Source organism: Buteo buteo, chromosome 9, assembly GCF_964188355.1.
Source record: "Buteo buteo chromosome 9, bButBut1.hap1.1, whole genome shotgun sequence".
Taxonomy (NCBI): Eukaryota; Metazoa; Chordata; class Aves; order Accipitriformes; family Accipitridae; genus Buteo; species Buteo buteo.
In genome coordinates, this window is record NC_134179.1 from 35,755,453 (window position 1) to 35,781,930 (window position 26,478).

Here is a 26,478-nt window from a genome sequence, read left to right on the forward strand (position 1 = left end):
TCAAAGCCTGAGTTTTCCGAGCTAGTTATTTAGACAGTAGGCTTCTCAACACAAGGGCTATAATTTTTATAACTGGGTCTTTAGGCACAAGTCCGTCAGGGGAAGAAAAAACACCACCCTAATCTTTAATATTCTGTACATGCGTATGCTTTAGGTCTCTCTAATTTTGTATTTCAGTGATTGGGAGAATTAGAAAATAATGACTAGCATAATTTTAAAGTCAAACAACAAAGTCTCCACCCACTTGTATTTCTAAAACCTCCATTCATCTACAAATACCTTGGTTGCTGCAGACTGTTAATATCACAGGGATTGTGTGGCACGGTTTACCTTTCTGTATAATGCAGATAAATTAGGAAAAGAAAGGAAAAGTCCATGAAGCCCTTGGACAACATTAAGAAAGGAAAGACAAGGGGAATACAGAGAAAGAAACTGTGAAGAAATGGGCTGTGATGTGGAGCCCTTGAACTTTGACCAAAGTAAACAAATAATTTATACCTTAGCGCATGAAAACAATGCCGTTGTGAGACTCTGAGCTCATCTTACCTTGTCTCCTTGTCTTTTCTTTGTTGTTAGCATTTCTATTTTTGGAATACACTCATAATTGATAGGATTGTGATATAACTAGGAATTTCATTTTTCTCATTACCTTGAGATTGACTGCTATAATAATGCATGTGTCCATTCATCAATGTTTTGTCATGATTTCAGAAAACCATTCCATATTCAGGAAGACATGAGATGCCAAATGGATTGCTTTGTAAGTATCTTTATTGTCCCTTTCCGCATAGCCCATCGTGTTGTCACTCTCAGTTAACAGATCGGACAGGCTGTTACTCAGCAGACTTTTTTTTTTTTTCCTGCAGAACTAGCATCTGAATTCAAATAACAGCTCCTTGGTGCTTCAGTGCTGGTGTACAGCACTAACCAGTTAGTACAAGTACCTTACTATTTTCATTAACTCTAATCCAAGGAGAAAAATATATAAAAAGATGTATCAAATAAACATTCTCTCTCTGTATGTTACTCTTGTGAGGAAAATGACCAAGTTTTTCTAAAAGCTTGGGTTGGTTTTATCTACAACTCCTTTGGCAATACCTTTGAAAGACTTTAGTACACCGGGCAGACATAGTTATCTTGTTCCTTTTCCTTTCTTTTGCTGTAATCTAAGTGCTTTGGAGTTATCTTTGTTGTTCAAGTAATTATCTCATAGTAAAATATTCAAAAACAGCTGTAGCACAATTTTTAAAGGTGGGATAGCATTTTCTACCCTCAACTCATTAGGCTGCGATCTGATTGTAATGTTAAATTGCTTATTTTTATTCCAAGCTCAGCCACCTTTCTGTGTAAGCTCATTCCGAGCTTCTCCAAGAATTAGAGCCCTTTTGCGGTAGGCACTGTAACATTATCTTAAGAAATTCAAGACCGTTTTGCTACATAGAGTTAACCATACATCAGGGGCCACCAAGTGCAGAAAACAAGAGGGATGGACTGGGGCAGAGGGCAGCAGACAATCGTGATAAATACACGAGCCCCAGGTACAAGATGCCCTCTGAGCAAAACGCCTGTCACCTGCACCGCCGCAGGTCCACCTGACTGTCTCTGCATCACCGTTCTCTGTCCTTCTCTTTCTGTTTAACCTAAAGATAAAGCAGTGTGTTCCCCTTAGTATACTTCCATTTCTACAAGTTGGGATCTGTATCTTCGGTAGATTCTCTCCACTCTATTTTTATCTCATTAGATTCGATACATCTATCAATTAGATCAGATTCAAGGGAATATTGTGTGCATAAAATACACTGGAACCTTGCATCTTAAGTTTCAGCAATTTTTTATAGCTTCATTATAAAACCCCAGAAAATTGCACTGTATTAATAGAAATGCTGACATCCCTTTAGCTGCAGTGACATTAATTGAAGCTACCATAATTTATCATCATTTTGAAGAATATAACCTCTAAAAGCACATTAAATAAGAGTGCATTAATGAACAATTACACTAATCAATTTACCCTCCCAACATAACTCTCTTAACTGCAGCAGAGGATTGGAAAAAAGAAAACCATCAACAACAGCAATGCCTGTGCAAGGCAGGAACCTTTGGCCAACACCATGAGGCAATCCTCTGCAAGGGCAGGTGTGAGATGTTAGTCAAAGTCACTCCTAACACACCTTGTTTTCTGTTTATTTATTTGGTCTTTCTATTTATTTCTTTCACTCATGGCTATTTTTTCAGTGCTGTTCCATTCTCATTTGAATAGCCTATGCTATATATTGGCATAGGTTTGTTTAGTGGCTAGACACATCAATACCTAATGGTTGTACAATTATAGAATAAGTACACTTTTTTCAGCAAGTTTATCAGTTAGGGATTAGAACAGGAAACAGGATCCCTGTGTTAACACAACATAGAAACTTGGGTAACTTGCTTAATTTTAGTAACTTGGTTCCCTCTTTGCAGTAGGGAAAAAAATAATATCTTCCATCATAGGGGCATTATTTATTGAGTGAAATAATATGATAGTTGGACAAAGACAATTTGGAAACACTTTAAAAATGAAAGCACTCACCACTCTGCAAAAATAGTTACCGGTGGAAAGGGTGTTTCTTTGTAGGTCTTTTTATTTTAAGGGTAGGCAGTGGGAGAAGATGCAGTTTATTCTTACCAAATTAAAAAGCAGCTCCTTAGTACTCTGTGAATGCTCCCAATACGTAATGAATACAAACCAAAAGAGAAATGAAACAAAACAATTTTTCACAAAACGATCACATTTTTTTACATATATTTGCCTCACTTTAGATTAAATGATGAGGTACGTTTCCTGTTAAATGATCAACATGGATGCTTTGTACTTGACCTCTTAAGAAGTTCCCTAATTAGAAGTAGAATTTAAGGTTTTATGTACAAGATTGCGTAAGTGCTAATAAAATCCCCCTCTGCTGGAAAACACCATTCATTAATGTCTTTACTGGGATAATGGCACCCCCTGGGACCCCAAAACCACCATGTGCTATGGATGGCGTATCCCATTTTCCCACCTACTAAACACTTTCCATCCAACTAAACTCCCCCATAGGCTAGACTTGGCAGCCCGTGGCTTTTGCCTCCCCGAATCACACGAGGACACCGGTGGTTACCAAGACCGAGGCAAGAGCCAGGCTTGAAATGCTTTGGCATCGATCCCTCCAGCTGCAAGACAGCTGCAGTCCAGAAGGTGCGTAGCAGCACTCTCACCGCCCTGAGCAAACCCTCGCACGTTTGGCTTCCCGACCCCAGGTGGACAGCCTATGGCCAGGAGAAGGCTTGACCAGGTTTTGCCATACCTGCCACTGTGAGCCTGCCCTCAGACCCTCTAGGAAGCCCCACTCTTAACTAACTCCATAGGGGCTTACAAGACCACCGTTAGCCTCCTATTTCCAAAACATGTAGAGTTTTGTTAATGTGCTGAAAGCCTAAATAACTTTTAATTACTACATACCACTAAGTGGGTTTTTCTTTTCTTTGAAATGACACGGATTTTGGCTTTTAACTAAAATAAAGTCACTGTGACAACATTAGATCTGAACATTACAGATTATACAAATTTTTAAGTCTGAACAAATGAATAGTCCTTTTTAGGCAACAGAATAAACTACACAAGTAAAGTTTTATACCCACCGAAGCCTTTAGTTATAAGTTTGTTTTGCAGTGCCTGGTTTTCTGTGGCTAAACCTGTAAAACAGAAGGAGACACTCTGCAAGCTGTGGCATCTGACAAAGCCCATTTGTAGATCTCCGCCCTGCCTAGGTAATCTCACTCTGCGCCACTTCACATCTTCACCCTCATTTTACAAAAATTCAACCTGAATGAGGTCAGTTATCACAAGATACAGTCAAAGCTATTTCAGCTAATGGTTTAAATCATCTTGACTGAAGCTCCTCATCCCCATCCCAGTTCCTCCTGGAGCAGGCACCAGTGGGGCTGCCCCCAGCGAGGCGCAGGGCAGAGATCTGCCGCTTCGCCCAGCCGCCCTGCTCCCCGTGCTGCTGATGTGCTGGGGTGCCTCTTGCAAAATTTCCCCTGCCTAAGCAGGAAATTTTGGCTGCTCTGTAAGGGCAGTCCTCCGTCTGCTTTGCGCAGCTGGGCCCACGATTGAGGTCTGAACCTAGTGAGCCCTGTGGGTTTCCCAGAGGGATGAGGACCCTAATTTTGGTTTTTTTAGTCACTTGGGGGCATTTGAAAGGATAAGATTTCCAGAAGCAATGGGGAGCCACGACACCCGGCATGCCTGGCAGTGCTGACAGGGGTGAGCTTCACACCTCAGACAGGCAGGACTGCGAATGGTGTCCTTGCTCGTCCCACTAAATTACGTGTCCAGTTCAAGGAAAAGCGTTTGGCTGAAAGTACACAGTTCTTCACGGAACGAGAAATTTTCTAAGAGATGTTTGCTGGTGCCGTGAATTATTTTGCAGCCAGTTAAATAACTGCTGTGCTAGAAGCTCTGCAGGCAGTAATTATTGCTCCATTTTCTTCTATTAGGCAGTCCTGAGCTGAGCCATGAAAATTGCTTTGAAATCACAGCAGACAAAGAGGAAACTTTTGGACATCATTTATTTTGGGATGTTCCAAACCAAAGCTATCTTCCAAACCAAAAAAGAAGTCCAGCCCTGCCAAGTCCTTAATCACTGAAATGAAGAAAGAGACCACAAAACGGAATGAAAAGATGATTGAAACAATTTTCCTACTCTGAAAAAGCCTTTTTTGGACTTACTGTCAGAAGAAAATGAGGGAGCAACAAAAACCCTTAATACATCACTGATGTATCTAACTGGAGGTGACTCCCAGAGGCCAAGCATTAGAAAAGGGAGCAACGCTGGAGTTTGTCCTTGCTGGGAAAGAACTCGTACGTGGACTTTGCATTTCAGAAAATAAAGCCTTACTAGCATTTCCAGAGAAATTTCCAACCATGTGACAGCAAGAATCTTCTTAAGAGTATCCACTACACTATGCCATTATAACATAATTGTAACATAATATCCAAGCATTTAGGCTTCAAGCACTTACAGGCTCATCTTAAAAACATTTACCAGGTACAGGACCGGGTACTTGTGTCTGGCCCAGGACAAAAGGTACGTTTCAAAACTCTCTGAATGCGATGTGAAAAATGCTGTAATTACTGTTAAAAGGACCAATATATATTTAAACTACAAACATATCCAAGCTCTGGCAAATTCAGTGTTTAAATCTAGTCTGAAATATGATGCCGTGAACACAAAAAAAAGACAACATTCATTATGAAACATAAAATGATCTGTGCTTGCCCTGAAGTAGCAATCACCAGCTAGCAACATTCTGTCAGCATCAGACCAGAAACAGTCCTGCCAAGGGATGTGAAGAAGGGGAGTGCAGTAGAAAACTGGTTTCGGCGAGTATACGACATGCTAGGGATGCAAATGCTCACAGCAAAGTTTTCCTGAAGCCACTAAATACAAAAGCACAGTTCCCAGCAAAGACCCCTGCAGGCTTCTGCCCCCCCTGCCCTTCATCACTGTGTTTGTTTAAAGCGTTTGTGTGTGTTAAACTCCCTGAGACACGTTCCTTGGACTCTGGGTGGGGTTCAACGAGCACATAGACATCCCATTTGAGCCAGGGACCCTGCAATGCCAGGCACCCCTATGTCCTATACCTCTGTGTGTTTCTGCCCTCCCAATGGAGCCAATCCTGCCTCTCAACCCATCCTCAGCCAAGCTGGTAGCACTGGCCAGGAGAGATGCTTTTATTCCTGTTCAATCTATCACGTTCTTTAACTTTTTCTTAAACCATCTTTAAATTCTTTCTTTTGTATTTTGAAGTGTGTCCTCCCTGTCATATGCGTGGTACTGAAGCCCACACGCTACTATTCAGTGGCATTTCTTTCCTTGGGAACTGGGAGAGTTTACTTTTCCACAGAAAGAGCTTTGCTATTTTGAGTGTGGAATGAGGTGCATGACTGCTCCTGGAGGTCTCACTCCAAAAAAGAGAGTAAAACAAAGCCTTGGATGTCTCCCAGTGCAGTGCTGAGCCCAAAGGGATCATCTTTGTCAAAAAGGATCAGCGAAGCCTCAATTAGGCATTCTTAATACAACAGAGAGAACTATTAAAATATTCTAGGTAAGAGTATTACAGCAGGCTCTGAGATGTATGTTATGAGAGGTCGACAGCCCACCGTGCTGACAAATATCGAGGTAGATGTCCTGCAAGAGAGACTGCCTCCAGGAGCGTTTGTGGCAAGGTCTGCAGGGAGCAGGAACAGCTTTGAGATGACCGGCTGGTACAGCCAGAAAACCAGGCAAGATCTGGGCACACAGGCAGTTCTTCACGTCCTAACATTTTGCTGTTTCCCTGTGCTCCACTACCTACCTCCATTTGTTATTTCTTAAAAGCTTTGGGTTGTTTCAGTCCTGTGTTTCAGCAGTGCCCAGACCTCAGCTGCCAAAGAATGTAACTCCTCCACCCTACGGTTACACCAAGAGTCATGAATAATAACAATGAGAATGCATGTGTCTCTGTTACAACTGCAGGTCAGCGGAGGCTTTTTGTCCTATTTCTTCCTTTATACCTCCTTGGACATAAATTGTAACTACAGCAGGTCAAAACCACAAACGAAACATTTAAAGATCACAATTCTTAACTTAGATGCCGTCAAAATAATCTGCCTACCTCGAACAATAGATGATTCATTTGCGAAAAGTGATGATTTATTTATAAAGATGCAAAGTGCAAAGCTGCACCCAGATCTCGGAGCGAGAGAGTGACACAAGCAGTGTGTTATGAAACCCTCCACTGACACCAGCAGAAGATAAAGTATGCAGCAGAGGGAGAAACACAACAGGCAGAACATCCCAGCCTTAGAACACAGCGGGTAAAGGTTTCTTAGGACTCCTCTATTTCTGCCAGAAATAAACCACTTGAATAGCTTTTTCTAAAATAGCTGTTGGCCTCATTTGTAACGTTATCAAATGCCACAAATCTTCCAAAGGGCCTTCCTCTGTTTCCCCACTCCACATCTTTTTCCCATGAAAGCCTAAGCCTGGGTTTGTTTTTTGGAATAGCAACCAATAAACAGAGGCATGGTAACACTAGCAACAGGAAAAAAATGTTACCAAATTCGAATATGAAAAATGAAGGAAAACAAAACCTTTTCAACAGTGCTTGAGGAAGCCCACGAGTCCTAGGGCTGATCCAGAAACCCTGCTAATCCAAGGATTGCTTTTCAGCTTTAGGATACACTTTCAAATTCAGCCAAAGCTGTCACTAATAATTAATGTAATACTAGTTTTGGGGTGCTCTCCCCTATATACATTCAAGATGACACCATTCCAGCATGAAATTTATAACTAAAGAACACAACTTTACTTGTAGAGTTGTTCTGTGGGTAGTGAAGTGACTCAGATGCACTCTGCATCCTCCTTATGGGGCCTCCTCTCCAAACGCTAACCGTGCTTACTTGGTTTCAGTGCTGAGCTCTGATTTTTCTGAGCTTCACTTGGTACAGCGAGAAGGGAACAACCAAGGAAAGCACTGAGGACCCCTGATTCACCACCCCCACACCTGACAGCAGCAGAAGCATCTCTGCATCCCTCACAGACAACAGGCACAGTGGGATGGCACCAGCCCATGCTCTGGCCTTACTAGGTTTGACCCCAGCCCATCACTACAGTCTTTACCGGAGTTAAGCCTCTACTTTTTCTTCCTTAGCAGGAATTTTCCATCAACTGTTTCAGCTGGAAACCATCCACCTTCCTGTACCAGGAGAAGCAGAAAGCGGTTAGGAAGAGCAAGCCCCAAACACTGCACAAGGCACGACGTTTGCCAGATGCCCTAGTAACTTTGCCAGTCTCCCTCAGCTGCTGCGTATAGGGTCCCTGAGCCCCCAGCAGAGCCAGCCACCCGCTCTCCCATCAGAGAGCCAAATCAGCTGCAGAAGTTGTTCCTGTCAGCATCCATAGTTCTGCTGCCTAAGAAGTTTCCAGCCCTTGCAAACTGGCACAAAGAGGCTTTTCACAGAGGTCCAGATTGCCTCCAGAGCCTGTCCCTTCTTTATTTACAGGAAGGCTCTTAGGTTACTCTAGGGAGGTCTGCAGATTGCCAGGGGGCTCTAGGGGAAGAATTTTGTCAAAGAACTTATGTTGCAATGCATCCTCAAAAGGGTCTGCTTTCTGATTCATTTAATCTTCCCTGGAAATTAACTTCACAGCACCAGCTCCTTTGACTGTGCATGATGTATCTTCACATGATACTTGCCTTTTACGGCCTTTGTGATCCACTTTGTTCCTGAACAGCTCAATTACTTTGATTTGTAAAGCCAAAGCCAAGACAACTTGCAGGGCCAAGTGGGTTCCTAACCAGGCAGTTCTGTGGTAGCGCTGAGCCAGAGGGTAGCTGCCAGCTGAACAGACACTTCCCTTGCTCACTTGCATGTTCCTACAGGGGCTGTTTCTCTAACACTGCTGTTCAGCTGACTCCAAAGCAAACTGCTTCAGCACTGAGAGGAGCTGTGGGAGAGGGATGCCAAGGGCAAAGAAAACAAAAGCATTGCCCCTCTTGGCCACTAGTATACCTACTCAAGCATAAAACTGCACCATGGAAGAAGCGTGATGGAATGAGAGCCCAAAGCAGACGGCTGAATGGATCCAGGCAACAAAACCAGTGGTGGTGACCTCAAAGTGCTCTTGGCTTTGCATATTGTTTTCAGACACAGGAAAAGGATTTATAATTCACACATCCAGTCCTATTTAGCCACCTAAGAAGAGGTGACATATGGGGCTCATGACACACCTATAGGCACCAGAGGTATCTCAGGTGGCACCACAGGGCGACATTTAGGCAGCAGAATCCCACCCGAAGCTCCAAAAACCAACCTAGAGCTGTCAAACAGCTGGGTTGCCCAGGACAGAGCAAAGTTTCCTTGCAAACAGGGGAAGGGCCACTGCCTCCATCCATCTGGTTGCTGCTGTATGCAAGGGGAGAGAAACAGCAATATTATCAGCTGATAACAAGCTCATATTTTTCTTACCTACCATGCACTGGTTTCTCTCTAATTCTACAGAGAAGGCAGATGCCTCTTATTTCTTTGAACTGGAACAGGCCTTCTCTCTCTCTCTCTGCTTATGTATGTGTAGGCAATGGGGCCAGCTACACACAGTAGTATTATCTGACCCCGCTTTTACAGATTTTCCATAGGAATATAAATGCAGTCAGACTCCCCTAGAGGTGGAGATATCAAATGAATAAGATAGCACTGAATCCATGTCACACACCTCCATGAACCACATCTGGCACACATAAGGACAGCACCGTATTTAAACAAAACCAGTAATGGAGTATTTGGGGCACGGAGCATATGGAGGTATTCATAATAGTAATGTCAGTGGGATGGCCTAATGATAGAAAAGGAGCAAGATTTGAAGAAACGTGAAATAGATTTTATTGGACCAACTGATACACTTAGGAAAGGTAGACAAGTTTTCAGGCAGAAGAAAAATCAGGAAGCAGTTGCTTTCATGACAAAGCAGCATCTGGTACAAAACGCTAGCAGCAGCAGTATGGAAATGAGGGGGAAAAGCATTACGGAAGAAATTATCCAAAGATTCTCATCAAATAAAAAAATCCTGCATTATCATGATGGGATAACTTGGGATACTTCCCGAATTTTGTGATCCATGCCCACGCGTGATGAGACTGATACTTTTTAAAAACAGTCCTGCTATCATGCTAGGATGAATTGCTAGGATGGTTTCTAGTTTAAAATTACAGTGCAGCTAGAAAGAACTGCAGCACTAAGAAGATTTCATTTTAGTGAAATTGCCATTAATGTTTCACCTAATGTAAGGCAATTTTCTCCTTCACTTAGGAAAATGTGTCCTTTCACACTCCATATTTTATTTGATTGCATTAACAGAATTCTATACCACCCGTTCAGAGCAAATCAGCAATGCATTTCTTTTGTACAACAACAGACTGAACACCTGTCTTTTTTATGATTATATGATTGTATTTTTGTTAAGAGTAAAATAAAGTTAAATACTAACTTGGTTGGAAGAAATACCTTTAAATCAGAGGGACAGTAACATACAGTTCCATTGCTTATCTCGTTTGTGGATTAGAAGTCACTCTCATGCTGAGGTTAGTTTGGGTGGGACAGCATTACAAGTGTTTGAGCCATGAGAACAGCATTCTTCATATAGCTCTTTGCAGCTAACACAGTGGGTGGGATTCCCAGAGGAAAACTATCAAGTAGCATTACCGTATGTTAAAATAACTTGAATTTAAAGCCCCCAAAACTATAATCATTGATAGGACTCTGCCTGAAGAACTTAAGTGCTCAGGAAGCAATTGTTTCAATGACAAAATCTTCACAGCAGCAGGCATCAAATGGTCATATAATCAGTACTAAAAATAAATGCAAAAGGCTTTATAACAAGTAGAAAACAAAAATAAAGGTATGCTAACAAATGCAAACTACCATGCAAAGTAATTATACAAATTACATTCCGACTATCCTTTCCACAGAGATACCAGGGTTTTACCATATTCCTCCCTACTTATCTTTAGAGATTGGACATGCATGGAATGCAAAATGTTTTTATCTAGAAGTGCCAAATCTCTTAAAATACCAGACCTTTGATCTCTCTGACCTGAAGTGACAATAACAGAACTTAAGAGACAACAGCTAAATTAGCCATTAGTCATGGCACACTTGCAGTAAGAAATGTATAAATGTATTGCAGTTCTGAATGACTCAAAAAACTATGCAAGTGCGAGGCTTGGTTTGAGAGTGGAATCATACAGAATCAAGTTTTTTCAAAGACGGCAAATTAAATTCCTACTTAAAAAACACGCAAGAAAGTTGTGGTTTATAGTACCTATATTAGTCACTAATTATGAAGTTGAACAAAGTGCTGTGCATCTGTATTTAAAATGTCACTTACAGATATTATTTAGTCTAATCCTTGAGATTATCTTGAGAAAATTTCCCTGCAAGTACAGTATTTGGCTAAGTTGGAGAGTATATGCAAAAGCAGCACTTGATCTTGACAGCTTTGGCACATGCGCCTAGGCATTGTCCGTGACAATTAGGCATATGAGAACTGGATACACGTAGGCGTCACACGCTGCAACACCACCCTTCCTGCACGCACTTGCTTCTGTGATTCCCGGTGCCACCTGCCTCAGACTGCAAGGAAGCCAAACCTCCTCCATCGCACTCTACTTGGCAAGATATTTCAGGATCATGGCAACGGCTGTGATAAAGAAACCGGAGGCACAGGGCATTGGAAAGGGTAGGATCAAATGAACCACAACGCCCTTGATCCGAAGGCAGAGGTGGGGGGGGTCAGGTAGTCGTCAATCTTTAAGCTGCTGGTCATCTACCAGAAGCTACCAACACTCAGTGAGATGATTTTCAGTATGATAAAAGAGGAGGGCTACATGCCAGGAACAGACATTCCTTTGGGAAAACAGCAGATCTGAAAACCTGGGAAAGCTATATTTAAGTGCAAACTGATAGGGCTCGGAGCCTGGGTGAACAAGAGACAACATCCACGAGTCACAAGAGAAAATAGAAAACCTCCCATAAATAGTTCCACTTTTAGTTGAGTCTGACTGGTTTGTTACAGCCCTCGGGCTGCTCTCTGGCTCTGCAGAAGGCGGGACATGCCTGAAGCTCTGCAGGATTCCCAGACTTTGTGCCAACAGCCTTCATACACAGGCAGCCTTCAGACCCCCTGACGTGTGGCCATGCAACCCTCAATCACAGGCGATGTTGCCAGTACCACCTTCCCACACTCTGCTCCTTTCTCCTGTGAAGTAACTAAACATAAACTCTTCAGTAAGGTTGGAAGCTTGACAGTGCTTTCTGCTCATGACCAGACCCCACCTGCCCACCTCCTCCCCAGCTTTCTGGGGCTGTCCAAGACTAACCATGAAACTGCTGGACTGTCAAAAGCTCCTTTAAACTCCCCTGCCGTCATCTGCTTCTTGCACCCGAGGACGTCCACTAGCCAGCAGCTGGGTGGCCTCCAGGCAAAAAAGAAAGGGCAGATCAACACGACAAAAATTAATGCAAGCCATGCCAATGAAAGCACCATTTAAATGGGTGTATTCTCCCACTGACTTTGGCGAGAGCATAATCATACAAAAAATGAGGAACTGATATAAAGCACACTAGGGTTTTAATCATACCTCTCCCACTAGCCTGCCTGGAAAGCTCTCCCCAGACATAGCGTTTGTTTCCTGATGCAAATCTCTGATAGAAATACACTTCTGCCACCTAACAGAGAAACAGGGGCACAATGCAGTAATGGAACCACAGAGAGGTGTAACTCCTAAAGCATGCAGTCACATCCCCCAGCCTGCCCGCCCCTGCTCAGCTCCGCTCTTTGCTCAGCTCTGTCCCCCTTATAACAGGAATTGGTTGTAGTGTGGAGGTAGCATGGGTGACTGTAAGCCACTTCATTCCTTTCAAAAGTTGTCTCTGCACCTATAGACTAAATCTGGGGTTTAGTACAAGGTATCAGAAAGGATAAATCAGTCCTCTGAAAGGCAAAGAAATCAGTCCTCTGAAAGGCAAAGAAAGCAATGGGGCAGAGAAAAGGATCCCCTCTCAGAAGTGGTGCAGGACATGGATTTGTTTGCCACTCAGAGCCCAACCTTTCCCACCCCTGGCCAGCCTGCTCCGATCATCATTTGCCCCCAGGAGGGCACTGCTGGGCCCTGCCCTTGCTGGGGGCCAAGTGCCCTTGCCCACCCACCCGCTGCCCCCCCGGCAGGCTGGGCTCTGCTGCAGCAGGAGACTCCCATGAGGCTTTCAAAGAGCACTCGATATTTCAGGGCTTCTGCCCCTGCGTCGCATGAGACCACCTCGCCACCACCAACCCGCTTCCCCCCAGCCACTGTTTTTCTTCCCCACCCCGTGCTCACGGAACCGAACTCCACTTTCTAGGTGCACGCAGCATGGTACAGAAGAGGCGATGGGGAACGCTGCGATGCCACTTTGAAGGACCCAGTCCAGGTTCAGCAGCTTGCATAGGAACCCCCCAGACCCTGTAGCCCGGTGGGGCCACCACGGGCCCCACCGCCCCAGGAGGGAACCCTGGTTTCTCGGCACCAGGCTCTGGCAGCAGTGCTGTTTCACTGCCCCCACGCAGCTGTCACCCAAAAAAAAAAAAACAAAAAAAACCCAACCTTCCCCTGGGGCAACGCAGTGCTGTCCTCGCCAGCCCTGACTGGGAGGCTAGGTACAGACCAGTCGCCTTTCCAGGCTCATTGTGACTTGCAATAGCCACTCATAAAACGACACTGCCGCTTTGCAACACCCACAAGAAGGAACCAAGGTGGAATACTATTGCACTCCTAAAGGAGTTTATCATAAATTAAGTCATCAAATGAAATCTACAGTCCACCTGAATAACTGAGGAATACAAGTTTCTGTTATGGCTAGATTTAAGGTCAGTCATCTCACTAAATAGCATCTGTTTAGGTAGTATGGTTACGCTTGATGAGAAGCACTCCTTTTAAAAAGTGTTTCTGTTACTAGTAAAATTAATCTTTGGATGGTTCTCTTTCAAATCCATTTAAAGGTATTTGTCCTGGAAATAAACAAGGTATTACCCAAATATTTGTACTAGAATTTGTTATCCCTGAATCTTTTTTCAAATATAGAATATGCAGCAGTCACCTGAAAAATTACACTTTTTTTCTAACACGCAGAAAAAAGGATCCAAGTGTTTTTCCAAGAGAAATCATCCAGTTCAGCCTTGTTAATGCAAACTGGGCCTTCATTTTCCAAACAGTCAAGAGATAATAGTTGTATTTAATTTGTCCCTTACATAAAATTACGGCCAGGCTAGTTTTTGCAGCTCTAATATTCCCCAAAGAATACTCTGTGATTTAAATGATTTGGTGGCATGGGAGAAGGGCTTTCCAAAGAGTTTACAACTTATGTCTCTTCTTCATCAAAGGCTAACTGCTTATGCATAATTTCATTTTATCCATACAGATTTATGTCCCTTCCCATCACATAATATTAAGATGCCTCTTACAACATTCCTGTGAGGTAGGAAAAATACTGTAGTCCTGCCCTTGCACTAGAAACCCCACAGTATCCTGTACTCTTTACGGGCCTTAACGGAATTTTTGCCTGTATTTTGAATTTCATTCTGTGCTGGTTTGAAGATCAACAGAAGGAGGTGACACTTCAGCACGGTAATTTTAAGTGTGTAACTACTGTGCAGGTGCTACAACTTTAGTATTACAAGCAGGCTTCTGTGCCTGTCTAAAACTTCAGTGACAAACAATCTGCTTACACAGTGGCAGCAACAGGATCAGGATCCATGAATGTATGTTCATAAACATTGGCTGCAGCAGCAGAGCTAATTGGGTATATCCTCAGAAGTGCATCCCTTATGGATACCTTGCTAAGGGAAGTCAGCTACCTTGTTAAGAATTAAGTTATATTGTTTTGCATTGATTTTCACACAGATGAAATAGAAGTCTTCAAATTACTTTCTCTGACTACCTTTTTTTTAGCTGAACACATATAATGAGCTAAAAAATAAGATTAAAAAAACAGTCTTTTTTTTTAACTCACTTTTTACAATTGCCAAAATAATGGCCTATGGACCAGAGCAGGTCACTGTAAGCGTTAATACAGAGGTGGTCAGGGATGGTGATTCAGAAAGATGGTACCTGATGTACTGGTTAACAGATAAATAGCAGTTGGCAACTTCTCAGTCAGCTCTAATGTCTCCCTCCAGAGATACCATCTCTGAGGTTTTGCCTGTGAAGGAAGCGGAACTGCTTTAATTATGCCAGAATATATTTACTACCTATAACAGTCATGCCAAGACTGTTAATGACAAACAGTACATGAAACGAAACAATGCACAATGCAAAGTATACACATCCCAGTTTGACAGTTAAGATTACCTTGGTATCATAATTTTTGTTAAAAAAAAATAAAAAATCAACAACGTCCTGAGATAGTTAACATTACAATCTAGGCCCATTCCTGGCTATGGAGACAAGTCTGTTAAGGACTTGCAGGTGAACATGAGGCATTTTCTGTAACTCAGGCTGTGGGTACTATCATGCACCTTAAGATCTCCTGACACCCTCTCTGCAGAGCCCAACCTAAAACAGGAGCACTCTGAAACTCTACTTAAACCCCTGTGTGAGACAACTTACCAAGAAAAGCAACAGAAACAGGCATAGGAAAAGCATCTCTAACCACAACTTTTGTTTTCAGAGCATTTTATTGATGGTTCCAAGATGCCCAATCCCACCCCATTCTTATCTCGTATTTCCTAGCACTCTCAAGTGTGTTAAGACTTCAGCTGGATACAGTCACCCTACCTTCTTTGTCATACAGGTCCTTTTCCTTGTGATGGCTGAGCTCTCTCCCTAACAATTTCATACTGAGCAGAAATCTCATCTCATACATGATGTCTCTCTGTACTGCATATTGGGAGGCATTAACTGCTTTCTCCTCTTAAAGAAATTTGACTCAGGCATTCATACTATACAATTCTTATCTTACCTGATAATTCTTTTTTTGTAGAAAAGTATTTTGCTCAGGGGGCTGGGCAGGCAAAGATATCACCAAAATTGGATCCAGTTGCTTTCAGTATTTCTTCTTTACTGATGTGTCAAGTAACTTTTGGGGCAGGTCACCCAAATGAATGCAGTACAACAGGTTGGGCATGTCTCAGTCTGTTTTCAGTCACAGAACACTATAGGATTTGTTAACTGGCATAGATATAACCTGCACTGTCATAGTGCTATCAAAATACAGATTGTGGAAAACATGGCTATTAAGCTAGCTATATAAAAATTAAAACTACATTTAGCCAAGAAATCAGCTACTCTCACAGCAAAGAAAAGCATAGCATCCTGCAAAACAATAAAAAATAATACAAAATATTATGGTAAAAGATAGAAGTCCTACTAATTAAATAAATCAATTATTTCTGTTCTGAATATAGTAACAAAAGGATTTGGAAAGCATTACGTAAATGGGATTTCTGAACTATGCTGACTCTTTCCAATTCCTCATTCAGAGGCTGCCTCTGGATCTAGGATGAGGAATAATTAGCCACAGCCAGTAAGCAAAGATTGTTCAGGAAGGAGACTACTAACACCTATGTAAACACAGGAATAAGAATTTTTACCTGTAGTTATTGGGCTGCCAGACAATAGCACTGGATGAAGGTGAGCGCTATCAGTTGCATTATCTTCCCTCAACTCAACAGACAGATGTCATTTGTTAACGTTATAGCTCCCAGACCATTTTAAGGAAAAACTCAGATCAAATTACACTAGTCTAACCTGCAGATCATGAACTTTAATAGTGATACTGGAATGGTCTTCCAATGAGTAATGCTTTAGCAGGACTCTGGCTTTCAATAAGCTAAGGCCAGACACAGGTGTTCATTTCTTACAGGAAAATAATTGTACACGTTTATAAACAAAATATTGCACTCCCTTGGTCTTTATTTGGGCAAAAGCGTTCGAAGAATTGCTTTCAGTATCTAAAATGAAGCACCTGATTAGATCTTTGCAGAGGTTTTGTTCTTCTCTCAACAGAGCTCTCAGTAAAATGTGCATGGCAGCAAACCCATGTATCCAATGGGTGTCCTCCTAAGCATTGTGGAATTTGTAGTTACTTCATCTTATCTTGGGATATTTAGGAACAAAACTCTAAGCACAGAGAAACACACAATCATTTAAGACTTACAAGCAGACAGATCTGTAAGTCTGAGATAAGCTTAAACATAAGAAAATGCCTTAAACACAAGAAAACACTTATTTTTAAGACATTAGAAAAAAATTTATTTACTGTAAGGGTGGTCAAACACTGGCATGGGTTGCGCAGAGAGGTTGTGGAGTCTTCATCCTTGGAGATATTCAAAACCCGACTGTTCAAGCTGACCCTCCTCTGAGCTGGGACGTGGACTAGACAATCTCCAGAGGGGCCTTCCAGCCTCTGCCATTCTGTGATGAATAAAACCAGTTAGCAGATCTGTACTGTCTGTGTTAGGGAGCCCAAACCACATAAGAAATTGTCTCCAATTCCTCGTTTCTTCACAGAAGAATTCTTAAAATGAGATAATCTCAGCGATTAATTTTAGATCCAAGTAACATGAAATTAATCGGTTGGTTTGTAACATATTGCTTGACAATCAAAGACTGAGGGATGCAAGAGGGAAGCAGTGGGAACGTGCAGAACAGCCAGGGCAGGGGAAAGACAGCTGCTGCTGAAAGAGGCAGAGATACTAACTGCTAGACCAGCTGGATCTGTTTCTTGGTATGCACGTAAAAAGCAAAAGGTGGAAGTGTGACAGAAAATACCAACAGAGACGTAAGACAGGACAAGTGAAACTAAAATACATATGCACGTCAATCATTAAACATGGATTAGCCATGAAACAACTCATTACTGCAGTCCATACTTCCCACCGGTGACTCCACTCTCATATGAAAAAGTTTGGAACACATGATGAAATAGCAAGAGACAAGTGTCACAAATCCATCAAGTCACACAGTCAGGGAGTGATCTCTTGCCAAGAATTACATAAACCACTTCAACAAACACTTAAAAATGAGGCAGATGAGGTCTGAAGGAAAGATCCCGTAGCACTTCCAGCCCAGGAAGAAGGTCACTGTTGGGCAGATGGTGAAGGAGAAGCAGCAATCAAGGAAAATGAAGGAATCTGGAAAGTGCACGCTTCTAAAATCATTAGAAGAAGGAAGGCATTTTTGTAATTGCACATTTAAGAAGTCATCTCCAGAACAGTGTGCACATTTTCTATCGTCTTCAGACAAAAGCTCTTCCCTGGCAGGAAGAAAGAATCAATTCATTCAGGTAAGTTTAATGCAAGAAAAAAAAAACAGAAAAATGCATGTTAGTGTGCTTTAAGCCCATGCCCTAAGATCCCAGAGATCTTAGCTGCAACGTTCTGCCTTATGCTGCCTTCATTTTAGGGCATTCAGGGCCCCTCATTTCAAGGTGCTCTGGTGAACCTTGCTGCTGTAGTGTCAATTATGACTTGTCTGCTCTGTCCTTCTTCCAGAGGCTACTGCCACGATAGCAAAGCCAGCACAAGGGAAAATGTTCCTGGACTGGAGGTCATCTAGTGCACAGACCAGTCTTTTAACACTTTCAGAAATACCCTTCGGTAATAACCCTGTGCTGACGTAAAGTGTTACCACCTGCATATATTCCTCCTGATGAGAAGAACTGGCAAAAGGGAACACAGGCCCACACGCCTTTGCTCCAGTGCAAAGCTACTGCCCATTGCTCTACCAGTGAAGGTGGCTTTAAGCCAAAATGCCAGACACCAGCTGGAGCAGCTGAAGGGTGGGCACCTGGTCTCTTCTGATGGCTATGTTAGGCCATCCTAACTCTAGGAGAGCAACACTCAGGGTAACACTGGGGGGGATGACGCTTTAAGTGACCATGGCAAGACTTGCAGGGTTCATCTGTTAGTCATAAGAGTAAACCTACCTCCAACAGCACTTTCAGTAAATTGCAGGACTTTGCACTGCAGTAAGTGATATGCAGACCCTTGTTCCATTCTATCAACACTGTGGTCAGGGTGGCCGAGCTCCCCATACTACCACAGTCTGATTCCCTAGAGGTTGCTGCTTGGATTGAACTAACCTAGCAGAAAATACCTTCTTTTTCCTCATCAAACCCAAGAAAAATAGTTAAGCAATAAAATGTTACAAGGATCTGTTTGGGAGTGTATGTTGTAATGCCCTGGAGAAGGAGGCGAATTAGGTAACCTTGCTAATGACACTTGGTTGCTGTGGCTATCAAGTCCAACAGAAATGATTGTAAGAATCTGCAGGTAAGATCAGATGCAATCAGCAGATGAACAGCCCAGCAGCTGTTGAAAATGAACCTGTATGAAGACAGACCTGTATAAACATTGACACAACTGTCTACACTATATAGTGGTAATCTTTGAACAAGCATCCTGAGAATGACAAGAATCCAGAAAACAGAGTCTACCCCTCATTTTTTTTTACCACACAGGCCCCAAAATGAGAACAATTCAAGAATTACCAAGTACGTCACATGTAGTTACTCCTGCTAACCTAAGGTCTTACTCTCCAGGCTTTAAATTAGTCTGCAGTAAGAATCAGAGAGATTATTGATCATCTTACATACAGCATCATACAATAGACAAAGAACTTCACAGCCTTTTTACACCTTTTTCCTCAATATGAGATACTGGTCACTGGGAATGATAGAAAAATAGATAGGTTTAACTGACCTAACAAATTATATGTTTCCATCACACACTAAAATGTAACTGAAAAAAAAAAAGCTGCTGAAAGTTTTTAAAAAGGATTAAACTATACTGAAGTATCACCTAAATAATATTTCACCAATAGGTTGCCTTCTTACTGATTTGATCCCCTTCTGTTTATGAAGCAAGGCACAATTTTTAGTTAAACTATGGCTTGCTGTTTTCCTGTAAGACTCGCACCTTGTTCAGCACACATCATGTGGTGCTTGCTGGCTAACCAGTTGTTCAATACTTTGCAAGGTCTGCACAGCTCAAAGTATGACTCTATACCTTATTTATTTCATGTTATTTTCCAAATTCATTGATATGCTACTCATGGGCTTGTCTAACATGACCAGATTACCCAAGTGTCTATCTGAATTCTTCACAAACAAGATTTACTTCATAGCCCATTTTGCAGATGGTGTATTTCTATTAACCTCTATTTTACACAAAGGGAAATTGAGGTATGGAAAGATTAATGTCAAATATCTCCAATAACTTTGACTGCTCAGAGACCTAGGATATATTTTTCAGAGACTGCTTAAAATACAGGTGATACATTGATTTCACCTGTGTTTGCAAAAGCTCTGCATTTCTGCAAATCAGACTGAGGTTCTCAAGATGGATACCACAAAATAAAGAACATGAAAACAAGTGATTGCTTATGAAAAATCTATTAAAACTGACTGGTTCCTCATCAGACAGGAAATATGCAGTGGCAAAAGAAACACCCCTAGTTCATTAGGGTAGCATTCAACTGTCTGCATACAAAGCTCTTTTTTATTCCAGTTTCTAGCATTAGTCACTATACTTTTTCCAACTTCTTCAACGAATGAGGCAAGGATCCTACAGATAATGACCTTTTTAGAAAAACAACTCATCCACAGAATGGAGTCCAATGGGAAGCAATATTGTTTGAACTAAGGGCCAGAGTATAAGAAGTGCATGTAAGAACGTCAAATTGCAAAGGCAACCACCAATAATTCATGAGGGTTTAACAAGGAAGCTAACAAAAACAAAGAAAAACACCTGCTTGATAAAATAAAAATCTTAAATCAAAACAATGGTCAGCTCCAGAGCTGAAACACATTACACCACCCTGTCATTTCACCTAAAATAGAAACCAATAACCCCAGCAGATTATCCTTTTCTTTATGGAGAAGTGTAGGAAGGGGTTGGGACGTACTTCTTGCCAGTAGATTTTATGGAGATTTCTTGAGACCAGGTAAGGTTCAAAAATCTTTTGTTCCATTCCAGATCTGCATGTGCTGTAACAAGCCATTATAAAAAGCAGGGAACACAGTTTCACCAAATGACTAAGGGAAGTTCTCTCCAAAAGAAATATCTTAAGTGCTGTGCCTGTAACAGAAGTATTTCTAACCAAGAAATCCAGCTTTCTCTTTGCTTTATCATAAAAAATGCTTTTTTTTTTGGTCAGTGATTTCTGTTCTTGTGAAAACTGTGATTGTTTTTACTCTTTTTTCTTTCTCACAATGCTGAATAGCTGCCACTAATTCATCCTGTAACTGGCATAGCTGGGACCAACTTTTCATCAAGATCAACACTGCATCCACAAAATCTACGTGAGCATTTATTGTATGTACAAACATGCTCGTAAATAAGTACATAAGTAGAATTACACAATTTGTATGCAAAGGTGTGGGTTTCCAAGGGCAGCATTTTTCCATTACAACAAGTAAAATGTACCTTCAAACATGCGCCCATTTTTACTAATTTGTACCTTAATGAAAAATAGGAATGAATATTTACTTAATAAAACATTTGAACCTGGCAGTACTGCTTTTTAATGAACAGTTCTAGAAAGTGTGGTATGTTTTGCATTTACAATTTCACTGTGGGAACAGGCAAAAAAGACAATATATGTACTTGCATTTCCTAGAAACTCACCACCAGACCACACTTCTCTCCATAACTCCCTCTTGACTATCATATTTCTATGTTTATACCATGTCCACATTTGTGATGCTAGATCATCTTACATAGCATGTAATAAAATATCCTGTCTGAAATATTTCACCTTCTATTTCATATTATATTGAAGGCCCAAGAGTTGTTCTCTCTCTTGAGAATTTATCCTTTATTTAGTCTGTATCATCACATGATAAATTTGGACTGAAAGCTTAGCATAATTTTCAGCACAAATTATCGGGAACAGGGTGGCTGAGAACAACTATATCTACCTGTATTAGAAATCAACCAGGATGCTCTGGCAAACACTAATATTTTAAAATGTGTCAGTCTGCCCTTGGTTCGTACTTCCTGCACTTTCAGTATAGTAGAACACAATGATATACTACCCTGTCAAAAAAAAAAAAAAATCAACCCCAAACAACAAAACCATGCTATAGCAAATTAAACATTGCAACATGTATAACTGCTCCATCTGCCCTGCTAAATAAAAGCAAGCCAGGAGGTTAGTCTGAAAATCCTGCTCACTCATTCTGCTTAACTTTTAGCTGAACCCATGGCACAGTTTAGGGTACAGACAGCACTAGGGACCATTCACCCAGAAGCAGGGTTTGCCTTCCCTCCACCCTTTGGAGTAGGCCAAAACCACCTCAGCAGCCTCGACACTCGCAGACATCCTTTACACCCTCATCCCGTAACCTAGCAAATGCGGTACTTACCCCCAAATTCACATCGTAAAAGCACTGTGACAGGTTGTCATACAGCCGTCAAAGTATTCAAAGTGCTCGGAACTGAAAAAAAAAAAAAAAAATCCACACAAAAAAACCTTAAATTACGCTTTAGACCAACAAAGTCACCACCTGGGGCTGACAAAGCTGGAGGGCTAAACCTCCACCCAGTGTGCCACAGGCCCCCAGCATGATGGCCCTACCTGCCTCCTCCCAAACGGATGGCTACACCTTCAGCAGACTACTTGCAATGTGATTTTTAGTTACCGTCAGACCAGCTGCAGTTCCCTTGTCAGGCACTTCTGTGGAGAACTGGCCTGAACTACAGAAATGAAAAATGACAGGCGGCATCTTGTCCTGCTGAGGGGATCCGTGGCACCCACCACTGCTGGGCACGGGCCTTTGCTGGGGTGCGTTTCTGTCATGGTTTAACCCCAGCCAGCAACTAAGCACCATACAGGTGCTCACTCACTTCTCCCCTCAGCTGGACAGGGGAGAGAAAATATAACGAAAGGCTCGTGGGCCAAGATAAGGACAGGGAGATCACTCAACCAATTACCATCATGGCCAAAACAGACTCGAATTGGGGAAAATTAGCTTAATTTATTGCCAATCAAATCAGAATAATGAGAAATAAACTCAAACTTTAAAACACCTTCCCCCCACCCCTCCCTTCTTCCCAGGCACGGGGAATGCGATTTACAGTCAGTTCCTCACACCTTGTTTCTGCCACTCCTTACTCCTCAGGGGGAGGACTCCTCACTCGTCCCCTGCTCCACCGTGGGGTCCCTTCCATGGGAGATGGTCCCTCCCACGGGAGACAGTCCTCCACCAACTTCTCCAACGTGGGCCATTCCCATGGGCTGCAGTTCTTCAGGAACTGCTCCAGCATTGGTCCCTTCCATGGGCTGCAGTCCTTGAGGCACAGACTGTTCCAGCGTGGGTCCCCCACGGGGTCACAAGTCCTGCCAGAAAACCTGCTCCAGCGTGGGGTCCCTCACACAGGAGACAGTCCTTCACAAACTTCCCTGGCATGGGTCCTTCCCACGGGCTGCAGTCCTTCAGGCACAGACTGCTCCAGCGTGGGTCCCCCACAGGGTCACAAGTCCTGCCAGAAAACCTGCTCCATGGGCTCCTCTCTCCACAGATCCGCAGGTCCTGCCAGGAGCCTGCCCCAGCGTGGGCTTCCCACGGGGTCACAGCCTCCTTCGGGAACCCACCTGCTCCAGCGTGGGGTCCTCCCCGGGCTGCAGGTGGAGATCTGCTCCACCGTGGACCTCCCTGCGCTGCAGGGGGACAGCCTGCCTCACCAGGGTCTTCCCCACGGGCTGCAGGGGAATCTCTGCTCCGGCGCCTGGAGCATCTCCTCCCCCTCCTTCTGCACTGACCTGGGGGTCTGCAGGGCTGTTCCTCTCAAATATTCTCAATCCTTTCTCCCTGCTGCAATTGCTGTTGTATTACTTTTTTTCCCTTAAATCTGTTCTCCCAGAGGCGCTACCACCATCACTGACGGGCTCAGCCTTGGCCGGCAGCAGGTCCGTCTTACAGCCGGCTGGTATGGGCTCTGTCAGACACGGGGGAAGCTTCCAGCAACTTCTCACAGAAGCCACCCCTGTAGCCCCCCGCTACCAAAACCTTGCTGCGCAGACCCAGTACATCTCCTTTTGGCTCTGGCCAAGCGCCCGGCAGTCTTCGCTGTGCAGCAGGGCCGGGAGGGCCCCGCGCCCCGGGGGGTTCCGCCTGCCAGCCCCTGCCCTCCGCCCCCCCACCGGTGACAACGCGGGCTGCCGCGGCTGCCACACCCGCCCCGGTGACAGGAGGCCCAGGCTCGAGCAGCTTGCGAAGGACACGGAAAAGAAAAAATTAAAAACAAAACATAAAAAAATCTCTTCAAAGTTAAGTTGTGAAACCAACTTCAGCGCAAAGTTACGGTGCCCGAAGCAGCGCCCGGCGGCCCGGGTCGGCCAGGCCCGCTTCAGCCCGAGCCGCCGAGCGCCGACCCGCCGCCGAGCGCCGGCAGAGCCGCGCCGCTGCCCCGCAGGCGGGTGCCGGCCGCCGGCCGCTCCAGCGCCGCTCCCCGTCCCTCGCCGCGGCCCGTCGGCTCCCGGCTCTCCGCGGCCGCGTCTCTGCCCGGCCGCCGCGCTCTGCCCGGCAACGCAACGGGGCTCCGCAAAAAAAAGGTCCCTACCAGGAGTGGGGTTCGAACCCACGCGGACATACGTCCATTGGATCTTAAGTCCAACGCCTTAACCACTCGGCCATCCTGGTGCAGATACAGGGACCGCTCCCAGCCGCTCCTACATCCAAGGCCGCGCTCCCGCCCGCCCCCCGCCCGCCCGCGACCCTCGGCCCGCCGCGGGGCGCCCCCTCCCCCGCCGCGCCGCGCCCTCCCGCCTCGATTTCCAGCGCGGGAGGGCGCAGAGCGCGCGGGCGGCCTCTCCCGGCGGCAGCGGGAGACGAGCGGGCGGGCGGGCGGGCAGGGCCCGGCGGGGAGCCTTGCCCCGGAGCGCGGCCCCCGCGCCCCTCGCCCTCCCCGGGCAGTGCCGGGCCGCGGCCCGCCCCCGCCGCTCTCCCTCTGGCGGGCGCCAGGGCCGGAGCGGAAGGGAGAGGAGGGCGGGCGGGGGAGGTGCGCGGGGCCGGCGCGGGCCCGCCCCTGAGGGGAGAGGCGGGGGGGGCGCTGGGCCAGGCCGCCTCGGGGCCGGGGGCGGTGAGGTGCCGGTTGAGGGGCCGGGGGGGGGCGGCGGGGCCGGCGTGGTTCGGCGGCGGAGCTGTGGGGAAGTTGTGCCCGTAAGGCTCAGACCACCGAAAAGTGAAACAACTCCGCTGTTTTCTCCACCCCCGCCGGCGATGCCGCCTGGTGAAATACCGACTGACAGGTGCTCTTGCGAAAACCGGTGTTACCTACCGACGTTTTACTTATTCCTGCCCAGGTGTTTCCCGGAATAGATCTTCCATAGGAGGAGAACCAAACCCAGCAAAGTCCAAAGCTATCAATTACGCTTAATTAGGAGGAAAATACCGCAGAGGAAAGGTTTCTTGCAGATCGCGACTGCACGCCAGGTATAGGGAAGCGCCTGTCGCGATATCCGCAGTTAGTGCCTGAACTGGGACCTCCCCCCCTTCTTCCCCGCATCAGAGGGGCAGTGGGGAAGTGCCCCATCGCCGGCCTCCCCCCCCACCACCACCCCATAGACACCGGCTCCCACTCCTGCCGCCTCTGCTGTCCGTTTTCCAGAGGAGAAAATGGACATCCTGCATCCCACCAAACTTTGCCACCTTTGAGCCTGCCCCCGAGGGGCAAGAAACAAACATTCGGTACGGCACAGGCTGGGGACGCTGGACCGAGTCAGCCCCCAGCAAACTGGAGGAGGCAGGCAGAGGCCATCTGCTTCCCCATAAGCAGCAGAGGAGCACATCCCCTGCTTGGTTGTTAGACACCCTGGTTGTAGGTGGCCATCTGTAAGGGCGTCTGGGCCTCCAGTTGGCAGGCTGCAGTTGGTGCCTAACCTCTGCAGCCGTTAGTGCTCGGAGACCCCCCAGGACGCTCGGTATGCTCGTGAAGGAAAATGCTTCTCACATACAATAAAAGTCAATTGTTAACTTTTCACAAATGTGAAGAACAGATGTGAAACTCGCACTCTCTTTTTCCTTAGTTTTATTCATGCGCTTGAGCCTGTTAATGAAAGAACAGCTCTTTGGCTGGAACTTACCATGCTGTATCATTTGCTTGAAACGGGCATCATATGGTAGCTAGCATTGCTCTATGTTCAGTAGGGCTGTGCCTTTCAGCAAAGGTATTGAGTAGAAAAAAATCAGGTAGGTTATCTCATTCTTTATTCACATCTAACATTATTTCTGAGAAACGTTGCAAAATGTTACTTTTTCCTGTTAAAACTTTGTGCCCTAATAGTGCACGCACTGTAAGCTAAGGTATGACGGTGGAGCTGTCTTACGCTGGCTGTTACTGGCTTTAGCTCAACTATTACAAAGACACTATATAACATGCTAGAAATATGGAAGAAGATAGATCTGGTATTGCCTTCTCACATATTAGAGATAGAAATACCATGGCTCCATGTGAAAATCACAATGCTTTGGAAATAGTAACTGTAATCACCCCATACAGTATCTATTAAATGATACTGTTTCCTGCCTTCATCATACCTGTGATATTTTTCTAGAGGTAGAAACACAACCATGTGTAGCTCTTTCCTTTTCAAATCAATTCCAAATATCTACCATGGTTCAAAAATCTAGAGAACCCGTTTTGTTTTCAAGAAATTACAAAATACAACTCAGGCTGTGCACTCAACTCATCCATAATGTAGGTTGGCCTCCTTAGATTGGAAAAGCAGCAGTTTAGCTTACTTAGTCCAGCCTCAGGCTTTCTCCTCTTAAACAAAGATACCTGGGTCTTAAACTAAGAGCTATACTTTCTAGAAGTTTCTCCCAAGACATGTACCAGAGACATGCCTGCTCAAGTGCGTCCATAGTCTGAGTCCTTC

At 44.5% G+C, this 26,478-nt stretch overlaps 1 long non-coding RNA gene and 1 other non-coding gene across 2 annotated transcripts; both read right to left on the reverse strand.

Annotated features, from left to right (window-relative positions):
• Positions 1-16,378: 16,378 nt before the first annotated feature.
• LOC142034547 (uncharacterized) lies at positions 16,379-24,505 on the reverse strand. Its single transcript, XR_012651687.1, has 3 exons — positions 24,162-24,505; positions 21,965-22,036; positions 16,379-17,010 (listed from the first exon to the last, which is right to left on the reverse strand). It is a non-coding gene; the product is annotated as an uncharacterized LOC142034547 (long non-coding RNA).
• On the reverse strand, positions 24,159-24,241 carry TRNAL-UAA (transfer RNA leucine (anticodon UAA)). Its single transcript has one exon. It is a non-coding gene; the product is annotated as a tRNA-Leu (tRNA).
• Positions 24,506-26,478: the final 1,973 nt, after the last annotated feature.